This window comes from Coturnix japonica, chromosome 1, assembly GCF_001577835.2.
Source record: "Coturnix japonica isolate 7356 chromosome 1, Coturnix japonica 2.1, whole genome shotgun sequence".
Taxonomy (NCBI): Eukaryota; Metazoa; Chordata; class Aves; order Galliformes; family Phasianidae; genus Coturnix; species Coturnix japonica.
In genome coordinates this window covers 40,190,262-40,203,004 of record NC_029516.1, presented here as the reverse complement: position 1 = coordinate 40,203,004, position 12,743 = coordinate 40,190,262, and the positions used below count along the sequence as shown (strand labels likewise).

The window sequence follows — 12,743 nt, the reverse complement described above, 5'->3', positions numbered from 1 at the left end:
TTGTGTCTCTATGGATGCATTCAGCTTCCAAAGTATATCCAGAACCAACATAAAAACAAAGGAACAAAGTCTAAGCTGGCAGCATTTGGATGGAGCTTCAAAAAAAGTGGCCCATGGACTTAAAACCAGCCCAGAAAAAAAAAAAACAAAACACAACAAAACAACTTACTCTGTCATCATCGGCACATTCATGTAGTCAGAAACATTATTTCAGTGAAGTTTTTACATGCCACTGAACGTTTTCTCTGTGTTCACGGGTTGTCAGTCTTCTGTGCAGATTAAACTGAGTTCTCACAGAGGAAGTGCACGCAGCGTGAATTCCGTTAGCTCTGCTGATCCCATTATGCACCATAATGCGAGAGCGAAGATTGCTCCGCATAAATATTCATCTCGCATCTTTCAAGTTTTCACTTTTCATTCTGCTGCTGCCTGACCCTGTCTGCCACTTTTCTCTGAATAATCAGCACTGCTGAGCAATCCATTTGGAGGAAAAGATGTTTGCAAGACTAAAATATCGGAGCTGGACGCCTATGGGTTGTCACTGGGACAAGATGCAGCGTATTGCTGCAGACGTTACAATGATCCAATGTACTGTTTGACGTTGCTCTGTGTGTTTCTTTATCCCGTGGCTTCTGGACAGACCAAACACAGGGACGGCAGGACCTTGATTTTTGATCTGATCACTTAGAGTCAACATTACGAGTTTTAATTCTTGTAGGTTTTGGGTTAGATCAATGACTGTTTGAATGCAGTTTCTATTCGTCTACAAGCCAAGGGCTCTGCTTGTGCTGTGGGGTAGACTGGAGATGGTGAAATTAAAGTAAAAACAGTGTGTTTTTGTGGAGGTGGAGAGTGAGGCTCAAGGGCTCCTTTGATACCAAGTGATTTAAAAAGACTATAGACTAAAGGATGTAGCCCAAACATGATAAAATTCACCACAATTCTCCTGTGAGTCCTTGGCAGGTCCCAAGATAGCAGTGTCCATTCCCCACATTTGTTTATTTAGCCTGTAAGGAGATCCTTGTTGTGTTCTGTTGGTAGCCCTGATGTGCAAGGATTGGCTGTCCTTGGGAAAGCCATTCCCCAGATCTTGGGGCCTCAAGTCAGCACTTTGTGTCTCTTGCCTGGGGGGTGAAGCTGAGGAGCTGTTGTGTGACTGTGACTGTGCATGGCTCTGAGGTGAGCTGGTAAAAAGAGATGCTTTTCTTTTTAAACCAGCCTGCTTTTGCCAGGTATTGTCATAACACCTTTTTCTTTCTTTTTTTTTTTTTTTTTAATTTTTTTTTCCATCCCATCAGAGTTCCCCTAGACACCATTTGCATAATTTTCCCTGCTTATCAGCTTGACATCTTAATTGCAGAAATAGCACCAAAAGGGAAAAGCTGCTAAATAGCAGGTGCCAACACCACAGCAGGTAAAAAAGGGGTAATATTGTTGCTCAGAGAAGACCAAGTGTTGAAAACACTCCTCTCAAAAATCAAGCTGAAACCAGACACATTCCCATGCTGAATGAATGAAATCTCTTTCCAATTAGACATCTTTCATCCAATCCTGCAGCCAAAAAAATCCCTCAAAAACACAGCAGGGTGAACAAGGGGAGCTGGTGGCAATGATGACATACAGCATCATGCCCTGGGGCTGCCTGAACCTGGTCCTATGTACTGTATCTGCCCTGGGGAATCAGAGGAGCAGGGCAGGCACTTTCCAGCTGAAGCTTGGGTGTTTTTTCTCTCTGTCAGTAGCTGAGTTTGTGATGCTACCCCAGCCTGGTTAGGGGGAGGTTAGAACAGCGATTGTGTTCCCATTAGCGACAGCATAAATCCCATTTTAAATGTGAACTTCATATCCACAAGCCTTAAAGTCAATCTTGCCTGTGTGTTTTATGATGACTGATGCTAACGTTGATGCTTCTCTATGCCCTATGCCTTTTCCTAAAATTGTCATTTGGAAGACGCTCATTCTTCTAATTAAGATCAAATACTATGTAGAGTGTGTCATATAATAGATTCATCATGTCAGAATGCGTACATCACTCTGACTTATGCATGGTGTGGTCGATCGGCCATGTGAGTGGAGGATTTTGAACTAGCTTTCTGGATGCTCTGGGGCTTCAGCCCTCTGAGCAGCAGATCACAGATGCTTTCTGTCATATATTAATAGCTGGCTCAGGATGAGGCCTGTAATGCCAGAGCTGCCATAAATGCAGAAAATGTTTCACCTCCAGGACATAGAATACAGAACTTAATGTGCTGCTGAATGTTCTGGAAGTGGTTTTCCTTCTTTTTCTCTAAGCCACTTCTAAGAGGAATTTAAGCTCATAGGAACATTCATGTGTCCTAAAATTCAAAACCAGTATGGCATTCTGTTTTATTCTTATTTATTTATTTATCTATTTATTTATTCATGGAAGTGTAGTAACTGGTTTCACAGTCAAAATGCATTGTTTCAGTTTTCTAAGAAGAAATGCCTATTTCATGTTTGTGGTAAAGCAGTAGGAGATGAGTAAACCCTGACGTGCTGTTGATTACAGCATAGGTTGTGCAAGCCTACAATGGTTTGCCTTTAAAATGTCAGTGAGGTGAAAGTGGCTTCTCTGATGGAGTCCCTGGTGAAATGAAGTTATAGGCCATTAAGTCAATAGCTCCTTGTCCCAGTCCTGAGTCATCACAGCACAGCGTGAGAACTTGTTAGTGTCTGCAGCCTAGGCTTTGGAAGATAGAAAATACTCCTGGTTTTGTTGTTGGTTGTTTGGCTTTTGCAGTTATTTAGTGTGTGTTTATCAGGGACATAGTATCAGGGCTTTGTTGTGACCAACTTGGGCTTATTTTCATTATTGCCTTGCAGGATGTCTCCTGAAGCATTGATAAGCATTTAGCGAAAGCAAACATGGATCTCTGGTTGCATTTAGACAGTTTGGTACTAAAAATGGAGCAGTAGAGAGGGAAGGTAGTTTCTCCTCTTCTGTGACAATTCTTTGATGGGGGAGTCACATCTCCTGGAGAAATCTAAAGATGCGTGTTCAGTCCACAGCCCTGATACACAGCCAACAGATTTGGCCACAGCATCTAACTATCCTCATTTGAATGTGTGTGATAGTGTGCTCCATGTTGCAAACTCGGAGGAACATTTGGGTCTGGTCCTGTTTTCAGTGGATTTGAGGAATTTTTCTCTGTAACGTGTTACACACGTATCTGCTGAGCTTCCAGTCTATCCTACTTTGCTTAGGGCGTGCAGAAGCAGATTCTTCTTTGAATGTCTGATCATGCTCCTTTCTTGCCAGTATTTCTTTTAATCAGCAAATAGCCAACCTACCTTGCATTTCTACCTTCCTTCCTTATTGCTTTCATGCATCCATTTGTGAACTGAAGAGGAGGGTAATCAGACCTCTGGGTGTATGCATCCTTAATCTGCAGATGACTTTAGGCAGAAGCAGGGCACACAGTCTCATGTGGGTTGTGATATATCATGCTACACCATATGGGAGAGGCAGCTGTACAGCAAGGTAACAAATGAGCTGCAGACAAAATCCATCACTATTGCCTGTGGTGCTGTGGGTCTGGCAAGCTCCTGTCCTCCCCCTGCCCGTGAAACATCAGCTTTTAGCCACTGCCAGGGGCACTGTCATTGGGCTTGTTTGTCATTCTTGCTGCTGTTCCAGGTCAGTAGATCCTGTGTTCTCCCAGCACTCTGATAAATACGTTCTTTCCCAGAACTGTAGAAGTCTCCTTGTTTTTCCTTCAAGGTTTTGGTAATCAAGTGAACAAATACCGAAACTTTTCATATTGATACAGTTTCTTAACTCACTTTTAAGACTTGCTTTGGCTTCCACACTTGCTTGAGGTAGGATTATGCATTATGTATTCCATGGAAACCAATTAGTTCAGATCCTGCTGTGTTGCTTTGTAGGTGTTTAGTCCCTAACTGAAACAATGATTATGTAATTACAGTCTTTTTTTCTGTGACTTTCAGTAGTGGTTTTACTGTGAAGTGACTATTACTTGTGAGAAGGAAGCAGTCTATTTTAAGGATAATGATTACACTAAGAGGAAGAGAAACACAATTACAAATAATGTTCCAAAAGTCAAATATATCCTGGTTTTGCTTGGTACTTGAAGATACTTGCCCAGCTTTATTAATGTCTGAACAATTAATAACTGTATCTGTTACTCTAAGAGAAGACATGGGGGAATTCTCTCTGGATGTTATTCATCTCTGAATCCAGGTGACCTTTAAGGATAGTTTTGAAGAAATGGCTATTCAGACTTCATTTCATTTTCCCTCATTATCTCTAGTACTGTCTTGCCCTGCTTTAGAATGTAAGCTGTGGAAAAGACTGCCTTTGTGCCCTTTGAACTTCTAGCTAGAGTGGTCCCTTCCTTGGTACAGCAAACCTTGGAGGGTCCCTAATTTATTGTAGTCGTGTGAGGCATGCAGCTGGAGAACTGTGGGTGCCTCATCCCTGGAGGTGTACAAGGCCAGGCTGGATGGGGCCCTGGGCAGCCTGAGCTGATGGGAGGTGGCCCTACGTGTAGCAAGGGGGTTGGAACTGGATAATCTTTAAGGTCTCTGCCAACTCAAACCATTCTGTAATTGTGTGGTAGTTGAGGGTATTGAGCTCATAAGTTCTCTATCACAGCGTGTGATATGGAGAAGAATGATATTTAAAAACAAATGAAGCTGAAAGCAGCCGAATAAACAACACACCTCCCACCTCGGCAAATACAACTTTGAGGTGTAAAAGGACTTAACAAGTCCATATGTACTGGTAAGACAGCATTTGAGTCTTTAACGCTTCCTCTATTATTTGGAAAATGCTCTGTATTCCACATTGACGGTATCTCTCACATATCTCTGGTGTGATTTTCATAAATACATCCTAATCACAGTTTTTAAAAGTGCATGAGGGAGGAAGAAGTCAGTATGTTGTTAAACAGCAGACAGAGTCAGAAATTCATGAAGTAAATGATCACCTTAAGCTGCTGCTTTGAAGTTTCACCGCAGTTTTCCAGCTCGTTTCCTACTGATGGAAAACTTGCCAAAAGTACTCCCGGCAGAGATAAAAATTATTTGGCCTGCTGAAATCCACACACTTGGAGATTATCTGCAGATCAAAGCAAAGAGTCAAACTGTGTGCCATAGACATTTTACATAGAACTTGTATATTTATGAATTACTGCCTGTGTATCTCTAGCTAATTAATGCATGCATTACTTACATTGGTAGCTCTAAGCTGAATGTGGAAAGATGTGCCAGTGAGGGCTATAATATGAAGAGCATATTTCAGATGATTGCTTTAGACTTGAAGTACTTGAGATTGGTCCTGTTGTGGTTTTATTTTCTTCCTTCTGAAAAGTGATTCTGAAGTACCTCTGTCAATTTTGTTGTAGTGGTTACAGGGTTTATAACATCAAGAGTGTGACATGTTTTATTTTGCTATACAAGAGCATCTGGATGGTTTACCTCTCATTAGATCATGGTTATTTGGAAAGCGTGCATTGCCCAGAACTAACAACCAAAAATGAGTTTTTTATTAACATGAGTGTTTGAACTGATAACAGCCCATTGAAGTTCATGCTTCATTAATTTTCTGCAGAAGGAGGATGCTGGTAGAAGTTGGTCTTTCATGCAGATGTGTTTGTAGTTTGTTCCCCTTCTGCTTTACTGTGGCTGGTGGTCTCATCACAAGTGGGTCTGTGGGAGTCCAGGGCTCGGGTGGTGGGGACCAGTGAGGAGGTGACACAGATGTTCCCCCCATCTGACCAGACCCCACATGACAAAACAGATACGTACAGATCTGCTCTTAAATTGAACTCGAAAACAGTGTTAAGCAGTGAAACACTGAAACTTTCAAAGTTGCTGCAAATTGGCATTGTCTTTGCTTACCCTAAACGCAGCATTTCTTCAGACCCTCACCCCTGGCTGGGTGTTGAGAGACATAAAAAGAGCCAGAAATAGAACAGATTGGAACATTTCAACAGAAAAAAAAAAGTAATTCTACTCAAGGCGGTGCAGTGTGAAACAATCACACATCTCTTTAACAGTAAAACCAGAAACACTGCATGCTTCCTGCTCTGTGTAGTCAGAATAGTCGGCCCTGAGTTTGTGCTCATTACTCGCTATTAGATTGGGTTCGGAATCTGTAGGAATTTGTTGTTCTGTTTTTGTTTTGTTGTTTTTGTTATTTTTTTAACTTGGGTTTCTCAGAGCAGTGCCATTCTGTCATATTTCAGTTTCAGTTCCTGCACCTATTTGCTCCACAGTCGGCTGAAAATACAGCTAAAAATAAGCTGCTTTTTCCCTTGCATATGTTATATAAATTCAGTCTCTAGCTTTTACACAGTGCTTACCCAACGATGCTGAGCTGATTTCACTCATATCATTTGTAACTTTGATGAAAACAACTGAGACAAAACACACCAACTGTTCTTTTTCCAACAAGTATTCGTGTCAGATCTTTTCCTCAGTCTTTCCCCAGCTCACGGCCCAAATCAAACACATTTTAAAAGCACAAGGGGCCCTCAGTCTTTTTTGATGTGGTTACTATCATTGCATGTAAGAGAAATTTCATTTTCATCCCTGGAAACCTCTTTTGGATATCAGTTATATTTAAGCCAGTCCTGTTTGAGCTGTCTCATGTTATTGTTCCAGCCGCTTGAGCTGCCCTCCCACAGCCTGGTTTGCCTGTGAATTCTTCTAAGTTTGTGTGGCTGCTGAGGACAATGTTCCTATCCCTGGCCTGTGCATTTCTTTGTAGAAAGTATCAGGTCTTTAGCACGGTCATTACATTCTGCTGAGCATAGTGGCCTTCCCATTTTGTTCAGATACTTCTGATACTTCAGATACTTCTAACTAGTGCTTACAATAGGAATGAAAAAAAAACCAAACCAAACAAGTCAATAAAATACAGGTGCCTTGCCTCTGTGTAGATATAAAACTTACAGCCTTAAAATCCTTGCTCAGCTGCTGCTTGGATCCATGTGCTTTTTTGTCTCCACTCTCCATAGGCACTCATGGGGAACACTAACAAAAGGTGGTGTCTTGTGAAAAGCCCAGGGCTTGCTGCCAGCTCTGTAGGCTCAGCTGCTAGAGGGCTCATTCGGGTGTGGGCTCCAAATTTTGTTGAATCCTTGGCTTGCAGGAATAGAGTTTATTCAGCTCCAGACCATCTGTTGAAATTTTCCATGTGGCAATAATTAAGTAATTATTAGGGCAGAGAAAGCATGACTCTGTGGCCTGGGGAGATGGATGGGGTGACTTCTGCTGAAGCTCTATTGAACACTACACATAAAGCACTCAGACACTTGTGGGAGAAGAGGCAGCAGCTCTGCCTCTCATCTGTAACTCGGAATATCCCTTTGGCTAGAGCATCCATCTGCCACTGTTGAGATGGACCTTCAGATCTCTGCAGGCACCAGAGAGTGGTACGCCCTAGGTTCTTCCTGCTGAAGGAGAGCCAGGCAGGGAATAGCTGTGCAAGCAAAAGAGGCATGTTCATTCATCCTTTTGGCTTTTTGTATATGAGATCAAGGTCGGTGCTCTACATCATTATCTCAAGACCGGCACCTCCTGCCTCCACCAAACAGCACCATCTTGCAGAGAAGTTTGGATAATGCACCTGAACAGCTCAGGCTTGTCCTCAGTCAGCCTATAACTTTTCCATTTTGCTTCTGTTCATAGGATGCCTAAGTCATTACCCTAAGTTCAGTGTGAAAAAGGTCCAGGAGGTTCCTAAGTTCCTTTTAACAACAACGGCTGGTCTCATAAAAGATGCCCCTTTCTCTCTGAGCCCTCCTCACTGTGTTGTTGCACTACCTGTCTGATTCTGGGCTAGGGATACCACCAAAGAATTTGGAAACTGACCTGAATTTATTGATTAGGATCATCTTATTCATGACAAAATACCAGTGGCAGATAAAAATGGTGCATGGGGCTGCGAAATAATGGTGTTTCTGGAAGTTTGATTTTGCAGACCTTCTTAAAATTAATTTTTGTTAACGCTGTATCACAATGTAATATGACTCCAAAAGATAATTTAATAAAGCCAATGCAGCCCAGATTAATATCAAATAAATGTACAAACTGTCAAATCTTCAAGAATTAATCAACTTCTTATTTTACTGAGGAGAGGTGATGTCAGTCCAATTGTCGTAGAAACAATTACCCTGAAATTATAGAACTAGGGACATAGGTAGGAATGCTCCCAGTTCTGTAATTTGGGAATAGAATGAACTAGTATACCTCAATGTTTTTTTCACCCCTTTTTCTTGAGTGATTTATTAGATTTTTGTTCATGAAAGATTTATATTTTAAAAAATATTCCTATTATAAAAGCACTGCACATATTTTCAAAAGCTGTTTGAGATATAGAAGCCTTATTTTATTTTATATTATTTGTTCTTAGCTTTAAGAGTCATTTGTCTCCAAGAGACCTCTCTTCACTGAAAGCTTGGTAATCCTTCTATACAAATAACTTAATAGACCACTTGATGTCACCCTTGCGCTCCCCTGAAACAAACACAGCAGTAAAAGAATGTAGTTTTAAAGTCCTGGATGTGCTATGAGAAGGCAAATGACAGTTATTACCAGAATATGTATATTCTAGGATAGTTTATATCCAACATGTGAAAAAGTCTGCTTTTAACAGCTTTTATTACGTTTTAGATGAAGAAATCTTTGACCCCCAAACTTCTGTTTGTTCATTTACTTCTACAGTCCCTGCAAAAGTGGCACTGTAAAGTTGGAGCCTGCAGAACCTTCTGTAACTCAAATAAAATTTGGGATTCAGCGCAGAGTCGCCACCTGCTGATTTTATCTTTTGTTATATGCATTTTGTATAAGTTACGCTTGAGTTACCATTAGGTAAAAGGAGATGAATAGATTCTAAGCTAAGGCAAGATATGTCACTTTTCTTATTGTAGCCACTCAGTTCAAATGTTGTCTAATAGAACTAAACTGTATATATTTTTTCTATCAATGTCTGCAGTAGCATCCTATCAAAAGATTTTGCTCTTGTCAGTCTTCTGTGCCTGTGGTCATCACTGACTGCTGTTTCATAGCTGTCAGGGGGAGTCCTATATGATTCAGGAGTGTATGATATGAATTAATTACTAATAACTCTCTGCATAAGCTGACTGGAGGAAGAGAGGAGTTGCATAGATTTTGTGGATTGTCCTAATTCCATCAGAGATGAGCAGATAAACATGTAAGCTAAGAGTCTGGCCCAGGAAGTTCAAACAAACGTGTTTAAATTTGCCTCTCTGAAACATCCTCAAGTTGTTGGCAGGTTGAAGATAGCCACAACAGTATGGCCCTTTCAGGTTCCTCAGCATGATTGCAAACAGGGATGGGCTTTCAAGAAGGTTTGCACTCCTATTCATTACTCATAAATTATCCTGCAAAAATATTACAGTCCTTTTGAGATACCTGTAATTTGATGAATCACTATCAGCAAGACAGAAATGAAAGATCAGAGAATATTGGCCAGCACATAGAAATGTCCATGAAATATTTCAGTTAGTTGTGCTTCAGAGACGCTGTCCCACACTTAGAAGAGAACAGGTTGTGAAAGTGGCACTCTAGCAGTGCTATTGTTTTCTAGTGATTTCTTTGTGTGAACATAAATGCCTTTTACAGAAGAACAAAAGCAGAGGTCACTGCAAATGGAAACTACTTTGTGAATACTTCTGATAGCACTGATTATCCATCATCCCACAAGGAGTGAGATAATGAAATAGAAATAGCATTTTGCATTCAATTTTACAGTACCTAGTGTACTGAGCAATCTATACTGTATGGATTAGGTAGGTCTTAAGACTAGTATACTATACTACCCCAGAGACCCAAAATGCTCTAAAGTGAGGCCAGAAAAGAAAAAGAGGAATCTAAACAAAACCTTAGTGGGTCTATACAGAGGTAAGGCACAGTCCAAAGCCAACAGCATTAAAGGCTGTCATGATCTTGAAAAATGATGAGAAAGAGGCAGTAGAGAAATCATATTAAGCTGGTATGTTACCTGTAATGACTATATATATATATATATATATATATATATATATATATGTGCATATATACCAAATTCTTTTTTTCCCCTAAATTTCTTTCATCAAATAGATTTTTCGCATTAACATGAAATCTTATCGATCATGTAAGTCATATCTCCTTCCCTTGCATTTCCCAAGTTAGAATATAATACTTGCTATTTTCAGAATTACAGTTGCTTGTGAATACTGAATTCTTCCTTCATCCACTAGATGGTACTACAGCTTTAAATCTACCATTCGAGGCTGAAATTACAGAATCACTTTGTTTCTGTTCAGCCCAGGTTACTGTTTTCAAGGGCTGCATTACATTGCATGTATTTTCCAGTGTAAATTAATTTTAACTCTGCTAGTTTTACATCAGTTTCTGTAGGAACATCCACGCATAACCGGAGATACTGGTGCCAGACCTTATAATGAGATAGAGACATTTCTATCACATAGAAGTGTTTGCAAGCAGATCCTATAGTTAATAACCTTATGCAGTGAATCACAGTGAAACGACTGGCTGCAAACCACTTCTTCCTCAAAATTCAGCTATGAACCACAAATGACTGAGAGTTCTTAACCTTTCTACAAGTGGGAAAGCATTCTCATTGCAAATGAGATTCAATAGCCCTTTTCGTATAACTATGTTATTTTGTTGTCAGAAATTTCAAATAATCAAAATTGAATGTGAGCACATGATCATGTCTAATTGATAGTATGAACAATTAAGATCTGGTTTTTATATTTGTTTTAAACACTGTTTATTTTACCAACCATCATAATCCCTATAAACTGTATGTTCATTTCTGCAGATTTTTTTTAGGGATTAGCAGAAAAGAAGGCCAGAGTTGCTCTTTGAGTCAAAAAACTAAGCCATCATTACTAAACCTTTCCCTCTGTTCTTGGTTAGAGAAAAGTTATTCATCAAAGGAGTGAAAGCTGCTCCCATAAATCTTCATCGTAATGCATGTAAATGAATTTCAAGTCATGGAGCTGAGGGGGTTTAAGGAGCAATAGGAAATAGCAGAATAGTAAAACTCAGATGTCAAAATAAGTCACCCTGAATCATCACTGCCCTGGGAAATGGGAAATATGTGACATCTGTAACAGGAAAGACAATCCATGGGGATATGAACAGCTGCATGATCCTGCATATGTGATGCAATAGGAAATATCACAAACATATGCAATGTGTGCAAAGGCTTTTTTTGTTTACTGTACTCCATAGAGTTATTGTTGCAAGGTGCTGCGAAAAATGATATGCCAGTGAATAAAAAAATTAACAGATTATTACAGGTAAAACAGTAAGAAGAGAAAGGAAGATGCCAGAAGTATATGTCTCAGTAGAAGTCATATTCCGTCGCACTAGAAAGGAAGGTGGAGAGTCAGGAAGTGAAGGCCACCAATTAACTATCCTCCAGAATATCCATGCTGTAGTGCTTAGGTCTTTCTGACAATTCGTGGAGTTCATCCATATTTAAGGGCTAGAGCATTTCTTCTATGAAGAAAGGCTGATGGAACTGGGCCTGTTCAACCTGGAGGAGTGAAAGCATTGGAGAGACTTCATTACAAACTTTCAGTACTTAAAGGCAGCTTATAAACAAGATGAATACCCAACTGTCTACACAGCATGACAGTGATAGAACAAGGAGAAACAGTTTTAAACTAAAAAAGGATATTTAGATTATATGGTAGCAGGGGATTCTCTACCCAAAGGGTGATGAGGCACAGGCACAGGCTGTCCAGAGAAACTGTGGTCGTCCCCTCCATGGAGCTGCTCAAGGCCAAGTTGGATGGGCAGCCTGATCTGGTGGGTGGCAGGGAGCTGGAAATGCAGGTTCCTAAGGTTGCTTCCAACTCACTATGATGCTGTTTTCACATGAGACAAATGTGTTGGCTTTGGAAAAAGTTGCAGTGGTTGAACCCCATAAATGTTGATACATTCAATGTCTACATCCCCTGTTCTTCCTGAATTTAGGTCCATGACATAACCTGCATCTAGATGCTTGACTGTTCTGTGCTCTGCACATCAAATTACGTTTCTTACTGTTTGTTTATTTTGTGATTAATGTGCAACCATTGCATTTGTCCTGGTTTGATGAGAAAAAGTGACTTGTGCACAGAAGCTGAAACAAATTACAAGGCATCAGTAAAAACTTATGCTCTTTCAGTCAGGAGAAGACACAATCCACAACCCGAAAAATACAGAACTACAAGAACTCTTGAATCCAGATAATGTATTTTTAAATTCAGTTTCTGGTTGTTAGAGTCTGTTAACAATGTCTGTGAACTGAGCTAAAGTTGAAAAGCACCTTTTGAGGTGTGGCAGACACCATATGTTTGATAATCAAAATAATTTTTCAGGAATATTTTAAGGTTACACACAGAAAATAATTTTCTGCATTAAAAGTATTGTTAAAGGGCTTATTTTCTGTATTGACTGTGGTTTGTTTGTATTCTGTAAAGTGACATTGCTGGAAAGCACTAGGAGGGAAAAAACATTCCAAGGGGAATTTCCTACTGGATCACTAATGTTGACCTTGATTTTCTTGCTCAATAATTTTACAGATATATGTCTTACACAGTAGTCGTATCTTTTACAGTCATAATGTAATTCTTAGAAATCACTCTGTTGAACACAAAATAGAAATTAAGTCCAAATTCACAATCACTGCAATGTTGTCAGCTTAGTACAGAAACAAGTGAACAAAACCATTT

At 40.0% G+C, this 12,743-nt stretch overlaps 1 long non-coding RNA gene across 2 annotated transcripts in view; it reads right to left on the bottom strand.

The window, feature by feature from the left end:
• The window catches only part of LOC107311508, a 35,392-nt gene extending 34,547 nt beyond the window's left edge, over window positions 1–845 (bottom strand). For both annotated transcript variants that reach the window (XR_001554105.2, XR_001554103.2), the window contains exon 1: window positions 170–845. This is a non-coding gene — a long non-coding RNA (uncharacterized LOC107311508). The remainder of the gene's footprint in view (window positions 1–169) is intronic.
• Between the last annotated feature and the right edge of the window lie 11,898 nt (window positions 846–12,743).